General features: G+C 41.7%; 1 long non-coding RNA gene across 1 annotated transcript; it reads left to right on the top strand.

Moving 5' to 3' along the window:
- The first annotated feature begins 239 nt into the window (after window positions 1-239).
- On the top strand, window positions 240-4455 carry LOC128430093 (uncharacterized). The gene is made up of 3 exons (XR_008333950.1): window positions 240-1150; window positions 2056-2109; window positions 2750-4455. It is a non-coding gene; the product is annotated as an uncharacterized LOC128430093 (long non-coding RNA).
- Window positions 4456-18967: the final 14512 nt, after the last annotated feature.

Raw genomic sequence — 18967 nt, forward strand, 5'->3', positions numbered from 1 at the left:
TCAACTTACAATTTAGACGATCGTCATCACAACAAAATGGAGATCTAAAGTTATTGAAGGATTAAGTTTTCGCAAAACCGTCTGACCGTGGTGTGGCCTCAAAGTTTGATTAAACGCCATCAAAACACGGGCTCCTGTATCTTGGACATATTTTGTCCAATCGAGTCCAAACTATACACATAAGACAAGAGTCGCGACCTGAAGACATCGGTACAGAAATCGTGACTTAAAATCACAGCGTCCCCTGGTGGCAACAGGAAATGTTTTTTTTTTATACGTCTTACACTTTGATTTACTTGTCGTAGGGCCTTCATCAGGTCAACTTAAAAATTACATGAGTCTCCTCAAGACAACATGAAGATGTAAAGTTATCAAAAAAAACACTTTTCACCACACCGTCTGACCGTGGCGTGCCCTTAAAATTTGATGAATAACATTAAAACACGGCCTTCTGTATCTTGGACATATTTTGTCCAATCGAGTCCAAACTATACACATAAGACAAGAGTCGCGATCGGAAGACATCTACCTAGAAATCATGACTTAAAAGGACAGCGCCCCCTGGGGGCATTAGGAAATGTCTTGTTTTGGTAGGTGTTACTCTTTGATCTATTTCTCCCCAGCCACTGTGCTAAACCATGTCAAACTTTGTCACATGGGTCTCAAGATATTGATAATGTAGGCATAATATTACTGTGACTTTTCATCATGCGGATTGTTAATGGCGGGGCATCAAAGTTCATCAGCTCACCATGACAAACGAAATTCATTTTAACGGAGTTACCATGAACGCATCATTAGACCGCATTGTTTTGGTCAACTCACACCTGGAGTTATTTCTATTCAGCCACTTTGCGAAACCATTTCAAACTGTGTGAAATGGGTCTCAAGATATTGATAGTGTAGGCATAAGATTGCTGTGACTTTTCATCATGATGATTAACTGCTTGGCAGCTGAGGTCATCATCTCGACATGAAAAACGAAACGCAATTTAACACAGCTGCAAGTGAACGCATCATGACAATCTCCTTCAGTAAGAGCTGAGTCTGTGGTGACGGTCCACTCACACATCGAATCAGTAGCACAGTTTGCTGTTCTGCTTGTTCATCTGACGGACACGTAAAAGGCGACTGCTCTCTCGTTTCTGTGGTAAGTGAAGTTAACTATTTTATTTCGATCTGTTAGAAGTGATTTGCAGCGTGTGTTAAAGCAACTTGTTAGCATAGTTGCGCTAGCCCCGAGGCTAAACAATATCTTCGCATGGGTGCAGTAACTGTCCTGCGATTCGATTGGGGTTATTACCGACAAACACCGACATGAAACGACATGAGCGGGTCCACCCAGCAGATATAAGCGTTACTTTATGCGGATGACTCTGAGACAGGAGACTGTGTGTCGGCTTGTTTTTCCGCTAGCGCCGAAGGCTAACTAGCTCGCTAACAAGCAAGCTAACAATATCTTCGCATGGGTGCAGTAACAGTCCTTCGATTCGATTGGGGTTATTACCGACAAACACCGACATGAAACGACATGAGCGGGTCCACCCAGCAGATATAAGCGTTACTTTATGCGGATGACTCTGAGACAGGAGACTGTGTGTCGGCTTGTAAGTTAGCTGCGCTAGCGGGCTAGCGATGCTAACTGAAACCTGAGAAACCTGAGTGTTTAAAGTCACATCTGCATTGCAAGAGCAGCTGTTCAAAGGAGCATTACGTGTCCTAAAGCTCTTTCTTCAGAGTAGTGTTGTAACGTGTTACAGTGAAAAGTAACCGTGTCTCCCACCTTCAGTATTTAAATCGTTAATCTCAGACAGACTTCACTGAATTCTTTTGTTAAATATGAGTAAATCATAGCCTTGTAACTTTACTAGAACAGACAGTGTCATACAGAATTGTAGGCTAATATGCACTACCTATTTCCTAAGCTGAAATGATTATGATCTGATTAACTTTGAATTAATATTTTATTATTACCATGTAAAAGTCTGTTAAGCAGATAACATGGCACATGTATGACTTAACATATCTGTGTATTTGTGTTCAATGTTCCTCTAGGATGTCCAGCGTGAGACACAACTTGAATCCAACCAGACTGAACACTGACTCCAGGTACAGACCTGTTTTCATTACTTACAAAGTATTGCACATAATACATAATGTGTTAAATTATAATGCAATACTTTTAATGTGAAATAGCTCCATACTAAACATTCATTGTCATGGTAGTGCACGTTTTAATCCAAAAGCATATTCAAATACATAGTTGAATATCCACCGAAAATAAGAATACACACTTTGTTCATATGTAACTCTAATAAATACTGTATAAGTTATATTTTGCTCCGGAATTGAACTGTGTTAAAGCGGTTCACATGGAAAATATATGTTCAATTATGTGAAGGGTGATTTTCATTACTATTATACTAATGGAGATTTAGCACTTGCTACACATTGTAAGAGCAGCTGTGCAAAGGAGCACTACGTATCCTAAGGCTCTTTATTCAGAGTCACGGTGTTGATGTCCTGTCACGTGTTACAGTGAAAAATAACCGTGTCTACTAGTGTTTACATCGTTAATCTCAGGCAGACTTCCCTGAATTTTTTTGTTAAATATAAATACATTATAGCCTTGTAACTTTACTAGAACAGACAGTGTTCATAGAGAATTTGAAAATGATGTACACTACCTATTTCCTAAGATGAAATGATTATGATCTGATTATTTTTATGTTTCCTCTCATTTTATTAGGGACGGACGAGCCTGAAGGACACAGCTGTGATGACCAATTGACCATGTTTTGTCTCTTATGGCAAAGCAGAAATATTAAACACTGGGTTCTTATCTAAAGTGTATCAAATCAGAAAGCAAAAGATACACATTGTTGTTATAAGTTTTTATTATTTTAACCAACCATAATGAAGATAGAAATGAATTCTTATCCATGCCACTTAGCAATGACTGCCACCACCAAACAGTTGCAGGCCATCTTTATTTAAGGGAGGAATTTAGAAGTGTTGTGTAGCTTCTGATGATGATGCAGTCGTCCACGTGTTGACCACCATGTTGCTGCTGACGACGTCAGGTGCTGCAGTTCCTCATCTATGAAGAGAAGAAACGCACTGTTAAAGAATGTTTTGAGTTGTGTATGAAGCACAACAGATTTCAGATAGAACCGTTGTACTGTGGTCTGGGTTTGTATCCTAATGGTTAAATGCACATATTTTAAGTCGCTTTTGATAAAAGTACTGAAAGAAATACAACATTGTAAAAATAGATAAAATGTCTTTCTACCTCATCTGTAATATTGAAGGTGATAATCTCCCACAGAGCTATTGATAACAGTCCACATCAAGTCTCTCCACTTCCCTCAGTGTGAAAACATAATTATATAATTAATTTGAGAACTGTTTACAACACTGATGTGTGGAGATTAAAATCATATCTAAACTGTCTAATTCACTGTAAAACTCCATGACATTCGCAGGCCATCTGTAGTTAAGGGAGCAACGTATGGAGTGATGTGTAGAGGGCAGAAACTTGGACTATGGGCAGAGAAGGTCTCTGGTTCGTCTCCGGTTCGACTCCACGGAGAGACAACAAAAGACAAACCTGGATTGATCTGTCCAAAAATCCAAGAGTCTCCCTACCCTCTCTAGTGCCCCTGAGCAAGGCACCTCACTCCCCCAACATCTGCTCCGTGAGCGCCGTACATGGTCGCTCACTGCTCTGTGTGTCCTGCACCAGATGGGTAAAAAGCAGAGATTAAATTTCCCTACCTGCATGAGTGTGCCTTTGCATGTCTGTGCATGTGTTTGGGACGAATAAATGGATCTTAATCTTAATCTTTTAATCTTAATCAGTTGTCTTCCAGTTGACCAGCATGAAGCTGCAAATCTCCACCATGTTGCTGCTGAGGACATCAGGAGCTGCATTAATGAGGAGCAGAAGCGCACTGTTATGAATGTTTTGTGTTGTGTATGAAGCACCACATATTTCAGATAGAACCGATGTACTGGGGTCTGGGTTTGTATACTAATGGTTAAATACACATACTTTAAATCGCTTTTGATAAAACGTGAGAAAGAAATACAACATTGTACACATAGATAAAATGTCTTTCTACCTCATCTGTAATATTCAAGGTGATGATCTCCCACAGAGCTGTTGATAACAGTCCACATCAAGTCTCTCCACTTCCCTCAGTGTGAAAACATAATTATATAATTAACTGGAGAAGTGTTTACAACACTGATGTGTGGACATTATAATCTTATCTATACTGCCTAATTGACTCTACAACTCCATGACAGACTAAATTAACGATGTGAAAATAGTAATGGTGGATATATCAGCCTGTATCAGAATAATGGTGAAACATAGTTATTATCACATGCAACTTACACATGTAGCGTATTGATATTAACTTATTAAAATAAAACAAAGTCACAGCCAAACATACGACTCTGCAGTTAACTTGCTTCAATGTTTTCATTAGACGTGTTAAATAAACTGTAACTTTTATAACAATTTTATATTAAAAAAGCCTTGAGGCATGTAAGTATATGGTGATAGTTAAAGCAATAGGTTTGGTTGTATGGTTTCAAGGTTACTTACCTCTAGTTCATAGAGCCTCCTGCTGGCTACAGGAAGTGAAGCAATAATCCTTGCCGCAGTGCACAAACGCATGCAACGCAGAGACGAGCGCTTGGTCATTGAACGTTCTCTCTTCACCGACCGCAACAGACTTGAAATTGCCTGTGCTCGGGCCCGTTAGTGCTACAACGTAGCCCTAGTTAGGGCCCGAGCACCGAATGGTGAGAGGCCCTATTGAATCTGTAAGGATTTTTATTATTATTATTATTATTATTTCCCTTTGGGGGGCTTTTTCAGGGTCTAGACATGCTCAAAAAGTTATGAAACTTTGCAGGAAATTCAAGGTCTGCGGATATTTTAGTATTCTGGAGTAATTGGAATTGGGCGTGGCAAAATGGCTCTACAGCGCCCCCTGGAACCAGCCCCTAGGTTTCCACATAACGGATTTTCATCAAAATCTGGATATAGGTGTATCGTGACCAGTCATGAAAAAAAGTCTCATGGAGCATTATGAAAAACGCAACAGGAAGTCCGCCATTTTGCTTTTAGTGGCCATTTTGGCAATATCCCACATTTTTACTTTTACGTACTTGTCCCAGGGCTTTCATCAGATCAACTTCAAATTCAGATGAGTGTCATCACAACAAGATGGAGATAAAAAATGATTGAGGGATTTTTTTTTTATCACACCGTGTGACCGTGGCATGGCGTTAAAAATTGGTTACACGCCATCAAAACACGGGCATCTGTATCTCGGACATACATGTTCCAATCAAGTCCAAACTAGACATGTAAGACAATAGTCCCCGCCTGATGACATCTATGCATAAATGATGACTTAAAACCGCAGCGCCCCCTGGTGGCAACAGGAAATGTCTTGTTTTTTGCTTGTCTTACACTTGGATGAATTTCTCCTCATCCACTGACCTCAACCATGTCAAACTGTATCAAATGGGTCCCAAGACATTGACAATGAAGACATAAGATTACCGTGACTTTTCGTCAAACGCCATATGAATGGCGTGGCATTAAAGTTCATCAACTCGCCGTGAAACACGAAATTGCTGTAACTTCAGTGTTCATGATTCTATCTCTCTCAAACTACATGTGTGTAACAACAGCCCCCCCCTGAAGATATTCATATGGTTTTAAGAAATGGGCGTGGCAAAAAAACTGACCAGCGCCCCCTATAGGGCAACCCCGGCACTACGATGGCCGACATTTATACAAATCTATCGGGACATGTGTCGTTTCATAACAAACAAAAAAATATCTTGGATAGGTATGCTTGACCAAACAGGGAGGCCGCCATTTTGGATTAAGTGGCCATTTTTTTTCCATATTCCACATTTTTACTTGATGCACTTGTCCCAGGGCTTTCATCAGATTAACTTCAAATTAAGATCAGTGCCATTACAACAAGATGGAGATAAAAAGTGATTAAGAGATTGACCTTTCGTCACACCGTGTGACCGTGGCGTGGCGTCTTGAGTTTGATTAAACGCCATCAAAACACGAGGTTCTGTATCTCGGACATACATTGTCCAATCGAGTCCAAACTAGACATGTAAGACAAGGGTGCCATCCTGATGACATCTACACAGAAATTATGACTTGAAATTACAGCGCCCCCTGGTGGCTACAGGAAGTGACATGTTTTATACTTTGATGAACTGCTCCTGGCTGATTTACAATATACAGCTCAAATCAGATCAGTCAAGTCATTAGATCATGGTCAGAATTGTGACGTTTCCTCAAACCGTGTAAACATTGATGTGCGGCGAAGGTTTTTCCTACGCCAAAGGACACGATGTTATCATAACTCCACTGTGCATTGTCCTATCACTACAAAACTTCTGTCACATGGTCAGAGTCCAAGCCTGAACAGCTCTATGTGTCAATATTTCCTCAGTGTCATAGCGCCACCTACTGATTCGCCAGGAAACAGGAAGTACTTTGTTAATCCACTCTGCATTATCCAACCGGCTCCAAACTACTGACCTATGATCACAATACTATTCTGAACAGCTCCACATATAAATATTAGTTCAGGGTCATAGCGCCACCTACTGATCAGTGTGAAAATTAAGTTGTGTTAACATTGTCCAATTGACACAAAATTGCTCACGCTACATCAGAGCGCCTACATGAACAGATATATATGTCTGTGCGTAATAATAGTGATGGCGCCACCTACTGGCAAACCTACTGCCGCAGAGCGCAAAACGCATTTAACGTGGAGAAGTGCATGCTCGATCGATGATGTGCGCTTGGTCATCGATCGCTCTCTCCACCGACCGCAACAGGCTTCAACGTGCGGGTGCTCGGGCCCGCAAGTGCTACAACGTAGCCCTAGTTATTATTATTATTTCCCTTTGGGGGGCTTTTTCAGGGTCTAGACATGCTCAAAAAGTTATGAAACTTTGCAGGAAATTCACGGTCTGCGGATATTTTAGTATTCTGGAGTAATTGGAATTGGGCGTGGCAAAATGGCTCTACAGCGCCCCCTGGAACCAGCCCCTAGGTTTCCACATAACGGATTTTCATCAAAATCTGGATATAGGTGTATCGTGACCAGTCATGAAAAAAAGTCTCATGGAGCATTATGAAAAACGCAACAGGAAGTCCGCCATTTTGCTTTTAGTGGCCATTTTGACAATATCCCACATTTTTACTTTTACGTACTTGTCCCAGGGCTTTCATCAGATCAACTTCAAATTCAGATGAGTGTCATCACAACAAGATGGAGATAAAAAATGATTGAGGGATTTTTTTTTTATCACACCGTGTGACCGTGGCATGGCGTTAAAAATTGGTTACACGCCATCAAAACACGGGCATCTGTATCTCGGACATACATGTTCCAATCAAGTCCAAACTAGACATGTAAGACAATAGTCCCCGCCTGATGACATCTATGCATAAATGATGACTTAAAACCGCAGCGCCCCCTGGTGGCAACAGGAAATGTCTTGTTTTTTGCTTGTCTTACACTTGGATGAATTTCTCCTCATCCACTGACCTCAACCATGTCAAACTGTATCAAATGGGTCCCAAGACATTGACAATGAAGACATAAGATTACCGTGACTTTTCGTCAAACGCCATATGAATGGCGTGGCATTAAAGTTCATCAACTCGCCGTGAAACACGAAATTGCTTTAACTTCAGTGTTCATGATTCTATCTCTCCCAAACTACATGTGTGTAACAACAGCCCCCCCCTGAAGATATTCATATGGTTTTAAGAAATGGGCGTGGCAAAAAAACTGACCAGCGCCCCCTATAGGGCAACCCCGGCACTACGATGGCCGACATTTATACAAATCTATCGGGACATGTGTCGTTTCATAACAAACAAAAAAATATCTTGGATAGGTATGCTTGACCAAACAGGGAGGCCGCCATTTTGGATTAAGTGGCCATTTTTTTTCCATATTCCACATTTTTACTTGATGCACTTGTCCCAGGGCTTTCATCAGATTAACTTCAAATTAAGATCAGTGCCATCACAACAAGATGGAGATAAAAAGTGATTAAGAGATTGACCTTTCGTCACACCGTGTGACCGTGGCGTGGCGTCTTGAGTTTGATTAAACGCCATCAAAACACGAGGTTCTGTATCTCGGACATACATTGTCCAATCGAGTCCAAACTAGACATGTAAGACAAGGGTGCCATCCTGATGACATCTACACAGAAATTATGACTTGAAATTACAGCGCCCCCTGGTGGCTACAGGAAGTGACATGTTTTATACTTTGATGAACTGCTCCTGGCTGATTTACAATATACAGCTCAAATCAGATCAGTAAAGTCATTAGATCATGGTCAGAATTGTGACGTTTCCACAAACCGTGTAAACATTGATGTGCGGCGAAGGATTTTCCTTCGCCAAAGGACACGATGTTATCATAACTCCACTGTGCATTGTCCTATCACTACCAAACTTCTGTCACATGATAAGAGTACAAGCCTGAACAGCTCTATGTGTCAATATTTCCTCAGTGTCATAGCGCCACCTACTGATTCGCCAGGAAACAGGAAGTACTTTGTTAATCCACTCTGCATTATCCAACCGGCTCCAAACTACTGACCTATGATCACAATACTATTCTGAACAGCTCCACATATAAATATTAGTTCAGGGTCATAGCGCCACCTACTGATCAGTGTGAAAATTAAGTTGTGTTAACATTGTCCAATTGACACAAAATTGCTCACGCTACATCAGAGCGCCTACATGAACAGATATATTTAGGGCCCGAGCACCGAAAGGTGAGAGGCCCTATTGAAATTGTAAGGATTTTTATTATTAGGGCCCGAGCACCGAATGGTGAGAGGCCCTATTGAATCTGTAAGGATTTTTATTATTATTATTATTAGGGCCCGAGCACCGAATGGTGAGAGGCCCTATTGAAATTGTAGGCATTATTCTTATTATTATTCTTATTATTCTCCGAACAATGAATTGGCTTTTTGAGGGCTTCAACGTGCTCAAAAAGTTTTTAAACTTTCCAGTAAATTAGAGAGTGGTGAAAATTTACGTAATCTGGAGTATTTGGAATTGGGCGTGGCAAAATGGCTCTACAGCGCCCCCTGGAACCAGCCCCTAGGTTTCCACATAACGGATTTTCATCAAAATCTGGATATAGGTGTATCGTGACCAGTCATGAAAAAAAGTCTCATGGAGCATTATGAAAAACGCAACAGGAAGTCCGCCATTTTGCTTTTAGTGGCCATTTTGGCAATATCCCACATTTTTACTTTTACGTACTTGTCCCAGGGCTTTCATCAGATCAACTTCAAATTCAGATGAGTGTCATCACAACAAGATGGAGATAAAAAATGATTGAGGGATTTTTTTTTTATCACACCGTGTGACCGTGGCATGGCGTTAAAAATTGGTTACACGCCATCAAAACACGGGCATCTGTATCTCGGACATACATGTTCCAATCAAGTCCAAACTAGACATGTAAGACAATAGTCCCCGCCTGATGACATCTATGCATAAATGATGACTTAAAACCGCAGCGCCCCCTGGTGGCAACAGGAAATGTCTTGTTTTTTGCTTGTCTTACACTTGGATGAATTTCTCCTCATCCACTGACCTCAACCATGTCAAACTGTATCAAATGGGTCCCAAGACATTGACAATGAAGACATAAGATTACCGTGACTTTTCGTCAAACGCCATATGAATGGCGTGGCATTAAAGTTCATCAACTCGCCGTGAAACACGAAATTGCTGTAACTTCAGTGTTCATGATTCTATCTCTCTCAAACTACATGTGTGTAACAACAGCCCCCCCCTGAAGATATTCATATGGTTTTAAGAAATGGGCGTGGCAAAAAAACTGACCAGCGCCCCCTATAGGGCAACCCCGGCACTACGATGGCCGACATTTATACAAATCTATCGGGACATGTGTCGTTTCATAACAAACAAAAAAATATCTTGGATAGGTATGCTTGACCAAACAGGGAGGCCGCCATTTTGGATTAAGTGGCCATTTTTTTTCCATATTCCACATTTTTACTTGATGCACTTGTCCCAGGGCTTTCATCAGATTAACTTCAAATTAAGATCAGTGCCATCACAACAAGATGGAGATAAAAAGTGATTAAGAGATTGACCTTTCGTCACACCGTGTGACCGTGGCGTGGCGTCTTGAGTTTGATTAAACGCCATCAAAACACGAGGTTCTGTATCTCGGACATACATTGTCCAATCGAGTCCAAACTAGACATGTAAGACAAGGGTGCCATCCTGATGACATCTACACAGAAATTATGACTTGAAATTACAGCGCCCCCTGGTGGCTACAGGAAGTGACCTGTTTTATACTTTGATGAACTGCTCCTGGCTGATTTACAATATACAGCTCAAATCAGATCAGTCAAGTCATTAGATCATGGTCAGAATTGTGACGTTTCCTCAAACCGTGTAAACATTGATGTGCGGCGAAGGATTTTCCTTCGCCAAAGGACACGATGTTATCATAACTCCACTGTGCATTGTCCTATCACTACCAAACTTCTGTCACATGATAAGAGTACAAGCCTGAACAGCTCTATATGTCAATATTTCCTCAGTGTCATAGCGCCACCTACTGATTATCCATGAAACAGGAAGTACTTTGTTAATCCACACTGCCTTATCCAACCGGCTCCAAACTTCTGACCTATGATCACAATCCTGATCTGAACAGCTCCATATATAAACATTAGTTCAGGGTCATAGCGCCACCTACTGATCAGTTTGAAAATTACATTGTGGTAAAATTTTCCAATTGACACGAAACTGCTCACGCTACATCAGAGCGGCTACTTGAACAGATCTATAAGTCTGTGTGTAATAATAGTGATGGCGCCACCTACTGGCAAACCTACTGCCGCAGAGCGCAAAACGCATGCAACGTGGAGAAGTGCATGCTCGATCGATGATGTGCGCTTAGTCATCGATCGCTCTCCCCACCGACCGCAACAGGCTTCAACGTGCGGGTGCTCGGGCCCGCAAGTGCTACAACGTAGCCCTAGTTATTATTATTATTATTATTATTATTTCCCTTTGGGGGGCTTTTTCAGGGTCTAGACATGCTCAAAAAGTTGTGAAACTTTGCAGGAAATTCAAGGTCTGCGGACAATTTAGTATTCTGGAGTAATTTCAATTGGGCGTGGCAAAATGGCTCAACAGCGCCCCCTGGAACCAGCCCCTAGGTTTCCACATAAGCGATTTTCACCAAAATCTAGACACTGGTAAAACGTGACTAATCATAGCAAAAAGTCTATTGGAGCATTATGAAAAATGCAACAGGAAGCCCGCCATTTTGGATTTAGTGGCCATTTTGGCCAAATTCCACATTTTTACTTTAATGTACTTGTCGTAGAGCTTTCATCAGATCAACTTAAAAATTAGACGGGTGTCATCACAACAAGATTGAGAAAAAAATTGATCAACGGAATTTTTTTCCGTCACTTCGTGTGACCGTGGCGTGAAGTCAAAATTTGGTTCCACGCCATCAAAACACGTGCATCTGTATCTCGCACATACATGGTCCAATCAAGTCCAAACTAGTCATGTAAGACAAGAGTCCCGGCTTGATGACATCTACACAGAAATAATGACTTAAAATCACAGCGCCCCCTGGTGGCACCAGGAAATGTCTTGTTTTTTGCTTGTCTTACACTTGGATGTATTCCTCCTCATCCACTGATCTCAACCATGTCAAACTGTATCAAATGGGTCTCAAGACATTGATAATGAAGGCATAAGATAACTGTGACTTTTTGTCAAACGCCATATTAATGGCGTTGCATCAAAGTTCATCACCTCGCCGTGAAGCACGAAATTGCTTTAACTTCAGTGTTCATGGTTCTATCTCACTCAAACTACATGTGTGCAACAACATCCCCCCCCTGAAGATTTTCATATGGTTTTAAGGAATGGGCGTGGCAAAATAACTGACTAGCGCCCCCTAACGGGCAGCCCCGGCACTACAATTGGCCGACATGTACAAAAATCGATTTGGGCATGTGTCTTTTCATAACAAACAAATAAGTCTCTTGGATAGATATGCTAGACTAAACAGGAAGCCCGCCATTTTGGATTTAGTGGCCATTTTAGCCATATTCCACATTTTTACTTTGATTTACTTGTCGTAGAGCTTTCATCAGATCAACTTCAAATTCAGATGAGTGTCATCAGAACAAGATTGAGATAAAAACTGATTAAGGGATTTTTTTCCCTTCACACCGTGTGACCGTGGCGTAGCGTTAAAATTTGGTTACACGCCATCAAAACACGAGCATCTGTATCTCGAACATACATGGTCCAATCAAGTCCAAACTAGACATGCAAGACAAGAGTTCCGGCTTGATGACATCTACACAGAAATTATGACTTGAAATCACAGCGCCCCCTGGTGGCAACATGAAGTGACATGTTTTATACTTTGATGAACTCCTCCTGGCTGATTTACAATATACAGCTCAAATCAGATCAGTCAAGTCATTAGATCATGGTCAGAATTGTGACGTTTCCTCAAACCGTGTAAACATTGATGTGCGGCGAAGGATTTTCCTTCGCCAAAGGACACGATGTTATCATAACTCCACTGTGCATTGTCCTATCACTACAAAACTTCTGTCACATGGTCAGAGTCCAAGCCTGAACAGCTCTATGTGTCAATATTTCCTCAGTGTCATAGCGCCACCTACTGATTCGCCAGGAAACAGGAAGTACTTTGTTAATCCACTCTGCATTATCCAACCGGCTCCAAACTACTGACCTATGATCACAATCCTGAATAGAACAGCTCCATATATGAATATTAGTTCAGGATCATAGCGCCACCTATTGATCAGTGTGAAAATTAAGTTGCGGAAACATTGTCCAATTGACACAAAATTGCTCACGCTACATCAGAGCGCCTACATGAACAGATATATATGTCTGTGCGTAATAATTATTATTATTATTTCCCTTTGGGGGGCTTTTTCAGGGTCTAGACATGCTCAAAAAGTTATGAAACTTTGCAGGAAATTCAAGGTCTGCGGATATTTTAGTATTCTGGAGTAATTGGAATTGGGCGTGGCAAAATGGCTCTACAGCGCCCCCTGGAACCAGCCCCTAGGTTTCCACATAACGGATTTTCATCAAAATCTGGATATAGGTGTATCGTGACCAGTCATGAAAAAAAGTCTCATGGAGCATTATGAAAAACGCAACAGGAAGTCCGCCATTTTGCTTTTAGTGGCCATTTTGGCAATATCCCACATTTTTACTTTTACGTACTTGTCCCAGGGCTTTCATCAGATCAACTTCAAATTCAGATGAGTGTCATCACAACAAGATGGAGATAAAAAATGATTGAGGGATTTTTTTTTTATCACACCGTGTGACCGTGGCATGGCGTTAAAAATTGGTTACACGCCATCAAAACACGGGCATCTGTATCTCGGACATACATGTTCCAATCAAGTCCAAACTAGACATGTAAGACAATAGTCCCCGCCTGATGACATCTATGCATAAATGATGACTTAAAACCGCAGCGCCCCCTGGTGGCAACAGGAAATGTCTTGTTTTTTGCTTGTCTTACACTTGGATGAATTTCTCCTCATCCACTGACCTCAACCATGTCAAACTGTATCAAATGGGTCCCAAGACATTGACAATGAAGACATAAGATTACCGTGACTTTTCGTCAAACGCCATATGAATGGCGTGGCATTAAAGTTCATCAACTCGCCGTGAAACACGAAATTGCTGTAACTTCAGTGTTCATGATTCTATCTCTCTCAAACTACATGTGTGTAGCAACAGCCCCCCCCTGAAGATATTCATATGGTTTTAAGAAATGGGCGTGGCAAAAAAACTGACCAGCGCCCCCTATAGGGCAACCCCGGCACTAAGATGGCCGACATTTATACAAATCTATCGGGACATGTGTCGTTTCATAACAAACAAAAAAATATCTTGGATAGGTATGCTTGACCAAACAGGGAGGCCGCCATTTTGGATTAAGTGGCCATTTTTTTTCCATATTCCACATTTTTACTTGATGCACTTGTCCCAGGGCTTTCATCAGATTAACTTCAAATTAAGATCAGTGCCATCACAACAAGATGGAGATAAAAAGTGATTAAGAGATTGACCTTTCGTCACACCGTGTGACCGTGGCGTGGCGTCTTGAGTTTGATTAAACGCCATCAAAACACGAGGTTCTGTATCTCGGACATACATTGTCCAATCGAGTCCAAACTAGACATGTAAGACAAGGGTGCCATCCTGATGACATCTACACAGAAATTATGACTTGAAATCACAGCGCCCCCTGGTGGCAACATGAAGTGACATGTTTTATACTTTGATGAACTGCTCCTGGCTGCTTTAAGATATACAGCTCAAATGAGCTCAGTCAAGTCATTGAATCAAGGTCAGAATTGTGACATTTCCTCAAACCATGTAAACATTGATGTTTGGCGAAGGATCATCCTTCGCCAAAGGACACGATGTTTTCATAATTCCACTGTGCATTGTCCTATCACTACCAAACTTCTGTCACATGATAAGAGTACAAGCCTGAACAGCTCTATGTGTCAATATTTCCTCAGTGTCATAGCGCCACCTACTGATTCACCAGGAAACAGGAAGTACTTTGTTAATCCACTCTGCATTATCCAACCGGCTCCAAACTACTGACCTATGATCACAATACTGATCTGAACAGCTCCACATATAAATATTAGTTCAGGGTCATAGCGCCACCTACTGATCAGTGTGAAAATTAAGTTGTGTTAACATTGTCCAATTGACACAAAATTGCTCACGCTACATCAGAGCGCCTACATGAACAGATATATATGTCTGTGCGTAATAATAGTGATGGCGCCACCTACTGGCAAACCTACTGCCGCAGAGCGCAAAACGCATGCAACGTGGAGAAGTGCATGCTCGATCGATGATGTGCGCTTGGTCATCGATCGCTCTCTCCACCGAACGCAACAGGCTTCAACGTGCGGGTGCTCGGGCCCGCAAGTGCTACAACGTAGCCCTAGTTCTTATTATTCTCCGAACAATGAATTGGCTTTTTGAGGGCTTCAACGTGCTCAAAAAGTTTTTAAACTTTCCAGTAAATTAGAGAGTGGTGAAAATTTACGTATTCTGGAGTATTTGGAAATGGGCGTGGCAAAATGGCTCAACAGCGCCCCCTGGAACCAGCCCCTAGGTTTCCACATAAGCGATTTTCACCAAAATCTAGACACTGGTGTAATGTGACTAATCATAGAAAAAAGTCTATTGGAGCATTATGAAAAATGCAACAGGAAGCCCGCCATTTTGGATTTAGTGGCCATTTTGGCCAAATTCCACATTTTTACTTTAATGTACTTGTCGTAGAGCTTTCATCAGATCAACTTAAAAATTAGATGGGTGTCATCACAACAAGATTGAGAAAAAAAATGATCAACGGAATTTTTTTCCGTCACTTCGTGTGACCGTGGCGTGAAGTCAAAATTTGGTTCCACGCCATCAAAACACGAGCATCTGTATCTCGAACATACATGGTCCAATCAAGTCCAAACTAGACATGTAAGACAATAGTCCCCGCCTGATGACATCTATGCATAAATGATGACTTAAAACCGCAGCGCCCCCTGGTGGCAACAGGAAATGTCTTGTTTTTTGCTTGTCTTACACTTGGATGAATTTCTCCTCATCCACTGACCTCAACCATGTCAAACTGTATCAAATGGGACCCAAGACATTGACAATGAAGACATAAGATTACCGTGACTTTTCGTCAAACGCCATATGAATGGCGTGGCATTAAAGTTCATCAACTCGCCGTGAAACACGAAATTGCTGTAACTTCAGTGTTCATGATTCTATCTCTCTCAAACTACATGTGTGTAACAACAGCCCCCCCCTGAAGATATTCATATGGTTTTAAGAAATGGGCGTGGCAAAAAAACTGACCAGCGCCCCCTATAGGGCAACCCCGGCACTACGATGGCCGACATTTATACAAATCTATCGGGACATGTGTCGTTTCATAACAAACAAAAAAATATCTTGGATAGGTATGCTTGACCAAACAGGGAGGCCGCCATTTTGGATTAAGTGGCCATTTTTTTTCCATATTCCACATTTTTACTTGATGCACTTGTCCCAGGGCTTTCATCAGATTAACTTCAAATTAAGATCAGTGCCATCACAACAAGATGGAGATAAAAAGTGATTAAGAGATTGACCTTTCGTCACACCGTGTGACCGTGGCGTGGCGTCTTGAGTTTGATTAAACGCCATCAAAACACGAGGTTCTGTATCTCGGACATACATTGTCCAATCGAGTCCAAACTAGACATGTAAGACAAGGGTGCCATCCTGATGACATCTACACAGAAATTATGACTTGAAATTACAGCGCCCCCTGGTGGCTACAGGAAGTGACATGTTTTATACTTTGATGAACTGCTCCTGGCTGATTTACAATATACAGCTCAAATCAGATCAGTCAAGTCATTAGATCATGGTCAGAATTGTGACGTTTCCTCAAACCGTGTAAACATTGATGTGCGGCGAAGGATTTTCCTTCGCCAAAGGACACGATGTTATCATAACTCCACTGTGCATTGTCCTATCACTACAAAACTTCTGTCACATGGTCAGAGTCCAAGCCTGAACAGCTCTATGTGTCAATATTTCCTCAGTGTCATAGCGCCACCTACTGATTCGCCAGGAAACCGGAAGTACTTTGTTAATCCACTCTGCATTATCCAACCGGCTCCAAACTACTGACCTATGATCACAATCCTGAATAGAACAGCTCCATATATGAATATTAGTTCAGGATCATAGCGCCACCTACTGATCAGTGTGAAAATTACATTGTGGTAAAATTTTCCAATTGACACGAAACTGCTCACGCTACATCAGAGCGGCTACTTGAACAGATCTATAAGTCTGTGTGTAATAATAGTGATGGCGCCACCTACTGGCAAACCTACTGCCGCAGAGCGCAAAACGCATGCAACGTGGAGAAGTGCATGCTCGATCGATGATGTGCGCTTGGTCATCGATCGCTCTCTCCACCGACCGCAACAGGCTTCAACGTGCGGGTGCTCGGGCCCGCAAGTGCTACAACGTAGCCCTAGTTATTATTATTTCCCTTTGGGGGGCTTTTTCAGGGTCTAGACATGCTCAAAAAGTTATGAAACTTTGCAGGAAATTCAAGGTCTGCGGATATTTTAGTATTCTGGAGTAATTGGAATTGGGCGTGGCAAAATGGCTCTACAGCGCCCCCTGGAACCAGCCCCTAGGTTTCCACATAACGGGTTTTCATCAAAATCTGGATATAGGTGTATCGTGACCAGTCATGAAAAAAAGTCTCATGGAGCATTATGAAAAACGCAACAGGAAGTCCGCCATTTTGCTTTTAGTGGCCATTTTGGCAATATCCCACATTTTTACTTTTACGTACTTGTCCCAGGGCTTTCATCAGATCAACTTCAAATTCAGATGAGTGTCATCACAACAAGATGGAGATAAAAAATGATTGAGGGATTTTTTTTTTATCACACCGTGTGACCGTGGCATGGCGTTAAAAATTGGTTACACGCCATCAAAACACGGGCATCTGTATCTCGGACATACATGTTCCAATCAAGTCCAAACTAGACATGTAAGACAATAGTCCCCGCCTGATGACATCTATGCATAAATGATGACTTAAAACCGCAGCGCCCCCTGGTGGCAACAGGAAATGTCTTGTTTTTTGCTTGTCTTACACTTGGATGAATTTCTCCTCATCCACTGACCTCAACCATGTCAAACTGTATCAAATGGGTCCCAAGACATTGACAATGAAGACATAAGATTACCGTGACTTTTCGTCAAACGCCATATGAATGGCGTGGCATTAAAGTTCATCAACTCGCCGTGAAACACGAAATTGCTGTAACTTCAGTGTTCATGATTCTATCTCTCTCAAACTACATGTGTGTAACAACAGCCCCCCCCTGAAGATATTCATATGGTTTTAAGAAATGGGCGTGGCAAAAAAACTGACCAGCGCCCCCTATAGGGCAACCCCGGCACTACGATGGCCGACATTTATACAAATCTATCGGGACATGTGTCGTTTCATAACAAACAAAAAAATATCTTGGATAGGTATGCTTGACCAAACAGGGAGGCCGCCATTTTGGATTAAGTGGCCTTTTTTTTTCCATATTCCACATTTTTACTTGATGCACTTGTCCCAGGGCTTTCATCAGATTAACTTCAAATTAAGATCAGTGCCATCACAACAAGATGGAGATAAAAAGTGATTAAGAGATTGACCTTTCGTCACACCGTGTGACCGTGGCGTGGCGTCTTGAGTTTGATTAAACGCCATCAAAACACGAGGTTCTGTATCTCGGACATACATTGTCCAATCGAGTCCAAACTAGACATGTAAGACAAGGGTGCCATCCTGATGACATCTACACAGAAATTATGACTTGAAATTACAGCGCCCCCTGGTGGCTACAGGAAGTGACATGTTTTATACTTTGATGAACTGCTCCTGGCTGATTTACAATATACAGCTCAAATCAGATCAGTCAAGTCATTAGATCATGGTCAGAATTGTGACGTTTCCTCAAACCGTGTAAACATTGATGTGCGGCGAAGGATTTTCCTTCGCCAAAGGACACGATGTTATCATAACTCCACTGTGCATTGTCCTATCACTACAAAACTTCTGTCACATGGTCAGAGTCCAAGCCTGAACAGCTCTATGTGTCAATATTTCCTCAGTGTCATAGCGCCACCTACTGATTCGCCAGGAAACCGGAAGTACTTTGTTAATCCACTCTGCAT

The sequence above is a fragment of the Pleuronectes platessa genome, chromosome 23, assembly GCF_947347685.1.
Source record: "Pleuronectes platessa chromosome 23, fPlePla1.1, whole genome shotgun sequence".
Lineage (NCBI taxonomy): Eukaryota > Metazoa > Chordata > Actinopteri > Pleuronectiformes > Pleuronectidae > Pleuronectes > Pleuronectes platessa.